Source organism: Orycteropus afer, unplaced genomic scaffold (assembly GCF_000298275.1).
Source record: "Orycteropus afer afer isolate SDZICR_OR568_19922 unplaced genomic scaffold, OryAfe1.0 scaffold00376, whole genome shotgun sequence".
Classification (NCBI taxonomy): Eukaryota; Metazoa; Chordata; class Mammalia; order Tubulidentata; family Orycteropodidae; genus Orycteropus; species Orycteropus afer.
Genome location: NW_006921963.1, coordinates 302,900 through 310,631, shown reverse-complemented (window position 1 = coordinate 310,631; position 7,732 = coordinate 302,900). Strand labels below are relative to the sequence as shown.

General features: G+C 48.6%; 1 protein-coding gene across 1 annotated transcript in view; it reads left to right on the top strand.

The window, feature by feature from the left end:
- Positions 1 to 7,732, top strand: part of SCNN1B (sodium channel epithelial 1 subunit beta) — a 33,189-nt gene that overhangs the window by 6,688 nt on the left and 18,769 nt on the right. The gene's annotated exons all lie outside the window — the stretch shown is intronic.

Genomic DNA, 7,732 nt, shown 5'->3' with positions numbered 1-7,732 from the left:
TTCAGGCCATCCCGTTTGTGGTATGTTCCTGTCAGAGCGGCCCTAACAAGAGCAGGGATGGTCTCAGGAGAAGTCTGGCCTTGTCCTGATCCAGTTGCCTCCAATTGACAGTGGCCCCACATGGTGTCAGTGGAACTGGGCCCCATAGGATTTTCTTTTTCATCCCTGGCATCTCAGTGCCTTTTGGTTTTATTTTATTTATTTAAAATTTTATTGTGATTTGGGTGAACGTTTACAGAGCAAATTCATTTTCCACACAGCAGTTCATACACATTTTGTTCCATGACATTGACTGCAATTCCCCACAATTCTATAGCTCTCTTCCCACTTCCTCCCTGTAGGACCTCTTCCCTGTGTCCTCCTCTTCTGTGCATTTATGCCCTGAGCTGTCTCCCTGTGCAAACACTGTTTTCCCATGACTGATCATTCTAAGAAGTGCATCTACCTGATGTAAATGTTCACCCCATATGCCTGTCTATTGTTTGGCTGGAAGCCATGGGAGTGAGTTCAGTTCCAGACCTGAAGGGTGACTAGGGGCCACAGTTTTGGGGGTTTCACCAAGCTCCATCAGACCAGTAAACTTGGTCTTTTTTATGGTTTTGAATTTTGTTCCACATTGTTCTCCTACTCTATCTAGGACCTCCTGCACTGATCCCTTTCTGAGTGGTTAACAGTGGTAGCTGGGCACCATCTAGTTCTTCTGGTCTCATGGTCATATAGGCTGAGGAAGGATTGCATGGTCCACTAGTCCTTTGGACTAATTGCTTCCATGCGTCTTTGGTTTTCTTCATTCTTCGTTGCTCTGGATGAGGAGAGACCCATTGTTGCATGTTGATGGTTACTTTGCAACCTTTTAAGACTCCAGTCACCACTCACAGAAGTAGGACGTAGAACAGCATTTTTTGTGTACTATGTTGGGCCAGTTGAGTGCTCCATAGGGTTTCCAATGGCTGGTTTTTTAAGTATATTGCCAGGCCTTTCTTCTGAGGTACCTATGAGTGGATTCGAACTCTGACTTTTAGGTTAGCAGCCAAGCACCACCCAGGGACTCCAGGGCTGGCCTTTTGTTTCCCTGCCTCAGCCTGTCATTGACAGCAGGCTTCCCCCAGGAGGCTGGGCTGGGGTGTCCTGACTTCACAGCAAGGGAGCTCTCATCAGCTCAGGGTGATCTGGGAGGTCACTGTGAGTTGTCAGCCTCCACCCTCAGCAGCTGGGGGATGGGTGCACCAGCCCAAGGCAGGGGGTTTGGGGGCAGGGCATCCCAGCCTCTGCCACCCTCAGTTTCCTCATCTGTGAAACAGGAACAGAAGTCATAGTTACTCAGAGTTACTGGGAAGAGTCAAGGAGCAGGCTCACGTCCGTGCTCAGAACGGCTCCGGCAGCGTGGGCTGTAATGTCAGCACTGAGAATGGCTCCGGCAGCGTGGGCTGTAAATGTTCTTTTCCCTTGACTGCCTCGAGTGTTCCAAGGATGGCAGGATGAGACCGCGTTAGCCTGCAGAGTGCGCCTCGTAACTAACTGATCCACAGACTCCCATCCCCTTTGCCTCCACAGCTGGTAACAAGCCAAACCCAGGGGAACGAGCACTAGAAGCAGCGAGAACACTGTCAAAGTGAATGTTGACCCGTTGTGAGAAATGCAGCTAATTCCTCTGCACAGTTTGTGGACAGATTGTCAAATAGGAACCTAATTTGCTGTGTAAGCTTTCACCGAAAATATGTGTATAAATTATTCAAAAGTACTCCTGGGCCTAAGAGCCCAGCTCTGTCCCCACCTCCCACGGTACCTACCCCTTGGAAGGCTGCAGGTGCAACTGGCTGGGGAGGTGGTGAACAAGAGGCCTGCTGAGACCCAGCACCCTAGCCTTGCCGGCCATGCAGTGCCCACGGTTGTGGGAGGGGCCGAGCCACACCTGCCTTGCCCCACCCACCCCTGACATCAGCCGGTCCAGTTTCCAAGAGTTCCTGGCAACCTCCTGCTCGGTCGCTTCACATTCTCTCACTCGGGCTTCTCCGCAGAGGTCTTTTTGCTCAGTCTCGCTGCTTTGGGAGCATGACAGGCTTCAAGTCTCACCTTTGTGGGGCCTGGTCGTGTGTTGCCTCACATCCCACAGACGTGCCTCAGCCCAGCTCTCTTAACTCATGAACCTTCAGGAACTTCTGCTGAGACGCTGCTGAAAGCTATGGAGTCGGCCCCCAATGTGGGCAGGCATTTTACCTATAAAATCCAGGAATTCAAGACCCATCTGGCAGGGGCATTTATGGGCCTTTTGTTCGGTTTAGAAAAAGCACCCCTTTTTCTAACAGGAAATCCCTGGATGGTGCAAACCATTAAGCACTAGATTCCTCACCAGAATGTTGGCAGTTTGAAGCTATCCAAAAGCACCTCAGAGGAAGGGCCTGCTAACCACAGCCATGCAAACCCCGTGAGCACAGTTCTGCTCTGATACACGTGGTTCACCGTGAGACAGAGTGACTCAGCAGCAACTGGTGACAAGTAGAATGACTACAAGGTGGTGCACAAATCCTTCTCTACCCTCCCAGCTAAAAGAGCTGGGATAGTGTAATTTCAAATACATAGCCCAGTGCCCAGTATTAAGATGTCCAGGGCTGAGAGGGAGGGGAAACTGGAATGTGCTGGGATCTGCCGTCAGGCCGCGGTGTGCTCCTCGCCCCACTGGGCGGAATCCCAGCAGACAAATATCCACCTTTTGCATGTAGCCCAGCCCCTAAACCAGGCGATGCCGTGGGCTGGTCCAGCACTAAAGGTGGCCAGAATGGACTGGACCAATTAGGGGATGGTATCCATGTTGCCAACATGGCGCCCTCGATGAGGGTAAGGGGTGGGTATCTCCCAAAGGGAAGCTGGTAGCAGAAAGAGAGGAAGTGGGTTGCTGATGGGCAAGTAAAACCTAGGGTGTTGGCCACACAACCTCTGTGGTGTGGCTGTGGCTGGGAGACAGTGTAGTGCAGGGGTCAAAGGCCTGGGCTCTGGGTTCAAATCCTAACTCTATCTTATACTGTGTGAAGTTGAATGAATTTCTTAGCCTGGCTGTACCTCACTTTTCTTCCTCTGTAGAATCAGGGTAAGCTCTGGTGGCGTAGTGCTTAAGGTATTTGACTGTTAACCAGAAGGTTGGCAGTTCAAACCTACCAGCCATTCTGTGGAAGGAAGAGTAGGCAATCTACTTCTGTAAAGATTTACTGCCTTGGAAACCCAGAAGGGGTTGCTATGAGCTGGAATCGACTTGATGGTGGTGAGTTTTTTGGTTTTTACCTTTCAGGGTTATTTTGAATATTGAATGAGTTAATACGCATAAAAGGCTGACAGTAGCGCTAGGCTCATTAAGTAATCGTTATTACTATTATACATATGCCTCACTTACCAACATAGGTTCCGAAGACAAGGTCGTTAAACACAAATCGGTGTTAGCAAAAATGGAGGATGACAATACCAGATGGAGGGTGACTGCATCATTACATAACTGCCAAATTACATCATTGCACAACTGCCCAACCACTGAGAATCATGGCCCAGCCAAGCTGACAGTAACTGTAACTGTCTCGCCTAATAGCCAGACATATGTCGTCAATGCCCAAAATAGTCAGATAGTAGATATTTTTACTGTTGTCGTAAATGCAAAATGTCTGGTAATGAGATTGTCGGTAGGTGATGCAGACGGTAAAACCTGTGAAAGCCGGAAGCTGTGTAAGGCAGAAACCTGTCAGAAGGAAAACTCAAATATTTTCCACTAATAGAGAGCAGCAGAGGTGGTGAGACTGCACCCTTTCAGTGGTGGAAAATTTGCAGGACCCAGATAAACAACGCAGGCCCGTTGAGTCTGGCTGTCACGGGTTTCCCTGTATTAGACCCATGTTTGACAAGGACTTAAATTCCGTAATAATGCTGACACTGATTAGCCCTTCTTATGTGCCAAGGACTATTTTAAGTACTTTAAAACCCTAATAACAAACCTACTTCCATCAGTTGATTCTGACTCATACCCTTTAAGACCAGATAAAACTGTTCCATGGGGATTCCAAGGCTGTAAATCTTTATGGAAATAGACTACCACGTCTTTCTCCCATGAAGCAGCTGGTAAGTTCAAACCACCGACCTTTGGTTAGCATCCAGATATTTAACCACTGTGCCACCTGGGCTTCTTATTATAAGCACTTTAAATCCATTGCCATCTAATTGATTCCACCTTATAGTGACGCTATAGGACAGAGTAAAACTGCCCCATGGTTTTCCAAGGCTGTAAATTTTTATGGAGACAGACTGCCTCATCTTTCTCCTGCAGAATGGCCAGTGGGTTCAAACCGCTGACCTTTTGGTTAGCAGCCCAGCGCTTTAACCACAGAGCCACCAGAGCTGCTATTCTAAGCACTGTGCATATGTAAAATTATTTCAACACTGACAACAAGCTCAAGAGAAAGATACTGTTATTTGTCTGTTTTGCACATGATGAAACTGAAGCCCAGAGAGGCTACATTACATTTCTAGGGTCACACAAAGAAGCTCTGGTGGTGTAGTGGTTAAGGCATTTGGCTGCTAACCAAAAGGTTAATGGATCAAACCCACCAGCTTCCATAAAGATTTACAGCCTTAGAAACCCAGTGGGGGTCACTGTGAGTTAGAATCAACTTGATGGCAGTGAGTTTGGTTTTTTGAGGGTCACACAATTAGTGAGAGGAAGAATCAGGAGGTATGGCCCGGTCATTGTACTACCCCATCAGAGATTGGTATAATTATCTTCCCGCCACCCCTAACCACTCACAAAGCTATTTCCCCAACCCTTGGTGGGTCTGAGTGAAAGGTGTCACCCAGACCCCTCAAGCAGAAATGTCACAGTTAACTCAGCTCTAGTTCTCCCTCACTCTCATGGCCAACTGGTCACCCACCTTCCTGCGTCAGCCTCTGACATAGGAACTTGTCTCTCTGCCCTCCCCAGTGCTGACATACAACACCCTGGCTTCTTCTTCATCTCCCGACTGCATTCTTACCCCCTGGGACTCAGACCTGCCACAGAGGAATCTTGCAAAGAAAAATAGGTCACTTCTTTGGTTCCCTGTGTCCCGAGACAGAGCTGAGAGCGTCAGGGGTTTTCTGTGTGCCAGGGGCTGATGGTATCACAGGAGTTGTGACCACATCCAGTCCCCACACACTCCTTGCAGTAAATACAGCGGTTACTCCCATTTTACAGATGAGGAAAACAGAGGCAGGAGAGGGTGAAATGACTTAAGCAAAGTCACAAAGCCAGTCAGGTGTCAGCACCAAGACTCCAGCCCATTGGCTGCAGTCTCTTGACCAGGTTACGCTCTCTCTCAGCACCCCTCTCCTCTTCTGGGACACCCTGTCCTTCTCTAAGAGGACACCTCAACACCCCTTTCTCCTGATAGGGAGGCTGGGGAGCATTTTGCAGAAAAGTGGGCTAGCCTTGGCGTGGGGCAGACCTAGTTGCAGCTCTCCCTTGGCTTTCTAGGCTCTGCCCCCTTGGCCAGGTTACTTCTCTGAGCCATACTTTCCTCATCCATGAAATTGACTCATTATAGCATCTGTGTGCATGGTTAATGTGAGGATTAGACAAGATGGTCCATGTCGAGGGCTTAAAAACAAAAAACCCAAACTCATTGTCCTTGAGTCCATTCCAACTCACAGTAACCCTGTAGGACAGAGTAGAACTCCCCCATGGGTTTTCCAAGGCTGTAATCTTCATGGAAGTGGCTGGTGGGTTCACACCATTGACCTCACAGTTAGCAGCCAAGTGCTTAACCGCTGCACCACTAGGGCTCCTTTGTCAAGGACTTAGCACATTAGCAAATGATCACAAAGAAACAGCTGCAATATTAGGAAAATACGGGGCACATTTGGATCCTGACACACAGCTACCTGGGTTTGAATGCCAACTCTGTGTGCTGTCGGCCATGCAGCTTAACCTCTCTGTGCCTCAGTTTTTTCATCTGGAAAATGTGGACAGTGAAATGACCTCACAGAGGTGTCAGATGGATTAAATGGGTGACATAGGTAAAGTGCCTAGAACAGTAACTGGCACAGGGTAAGCATCGTATAAGCATTGTTTAAATACACTTACTTTTTGGAAGAGGCTTAGATTTACAAAAAAATTGCAAAAATAGTATATAGTATATAGCGCTCCTGAGTACCTGTCACCCAGTTTCCTGTGTTGTCCACATCTCACATCTCCTGGCACATTTGTCAAAACGAAGAGTGATGCATCAGTCTTAACTAGACTTGGTACCGTGTTTGGGTTCTGTGCGTTTTTTACAGATTGTTCCGGGTCGGTCCAGGAGACCTCGTTGCCCTTTGCCCTCATTGTCGTCTTAGTCTCCTGGGTCTGCGGCGCCAGGTTCTCAATCTTTCCTTGTCTTTGATGACCATGACAGCTTTGGGAAGGACTAGCCAGTACTCTGTAGGTATCTCTCAGTGTGTGTTTGTTCCCCCCACCCCCATGGGAGCCTTGGTGGCGCAGTGCTTAAGCACTCAGCTGCTATAGGTCAGCAGTTTGAAGCCAACAGCTCCTCCAGGGGAGAAAGGTGTGGCAGTCTGCTTCTGAAAAGGTTTCAGGCTTGGAAACCCTATGGGGCAGTTGTACTCTGTCCAGTAGGATCACTGTGAGTTTTCCAGCTGATGCTCACGGAACAGCCTCTGTGGGCCAGGCCCCTGCAGGGCATCTTTGTATACATCTCATTGAATCCTCAAAATAACCCTGTGAGGTCTTCATTATTTGCCCCTGTTTCCAGATAGGGCAGCCATTTCCTGGGCCTTTTGATGTTTGTATGATACCTTTTTTAGATAGAGAAGATGTAGAAATAATAAAATGCTATAGAAAAGTCAAGTATAGGACAGTATTGTCTTGTAAGCCTTCAATTCCACAGCAAAGGCACACTGGTGGTACAGTGTTTATGCATGTAGCTGCTGACCGAAAGGTTGGCGGTTTGATCCCACCGGCCACTTCGCAGGAGAGAGATGTGGCAGTCTGCTTCCGTAAAGATGACAGCCTTAGAAACCCTACGGGCACTTCTGCTGGGTCCCCCTAGGGTGCTGCAAGTTGGAAGCCACTTGACGGCCATGGGTACTGCTTCCCCAGGGTGAGGCAGAGCCTGTGGGTTCACAAAGGAAGACCACAGAGGTGCGGTGCTTCCTCATCACACCGTATCACGTGACATCCCTGGTGATGGCACCTGCCTCACTCAGTTACCATAGTGTCTGGCGGCTTCTCCGCTGGAACACGTCTATTCTCCCTTTTCCGTGCTTTATTCTGACTCACTGGAACCCGTCTACACTGGCGGGGGTGGGGGGGAGTAAAAGACCTGGAGTTTGAGGAGCATCACGGCAGGAGGGGAAGGAGGTCTGTGGAATTCTGCAGGGAAGACTTTTCTCAATTCATTTATCTCTTCATACAGTAATAAGTAAAGGTACTGGTACTTTCTTCTAGTATTAACTTAAGGACTGACACAGCAGCTGCCGCGATGGGCTCGGGTATAGCAGGGACTGTGAGGCTGACGCAGGGCTGGGCAGTGTCTCGTTCTGTTGTACGTACAGTCAGTCGCTAGGAGTCGGAGCTGACTCGACAGCACCTCACAACCACCACAGTAATAACTTGTGTATTTTTATTTTATACATTAGGTATATTCTTCCATCTTTGACCACTGGGAGTTGGCTTCTGTGGCCCTTTCACGTGTGCTTATCCATTTGGGTTTTTTGTTTTTTG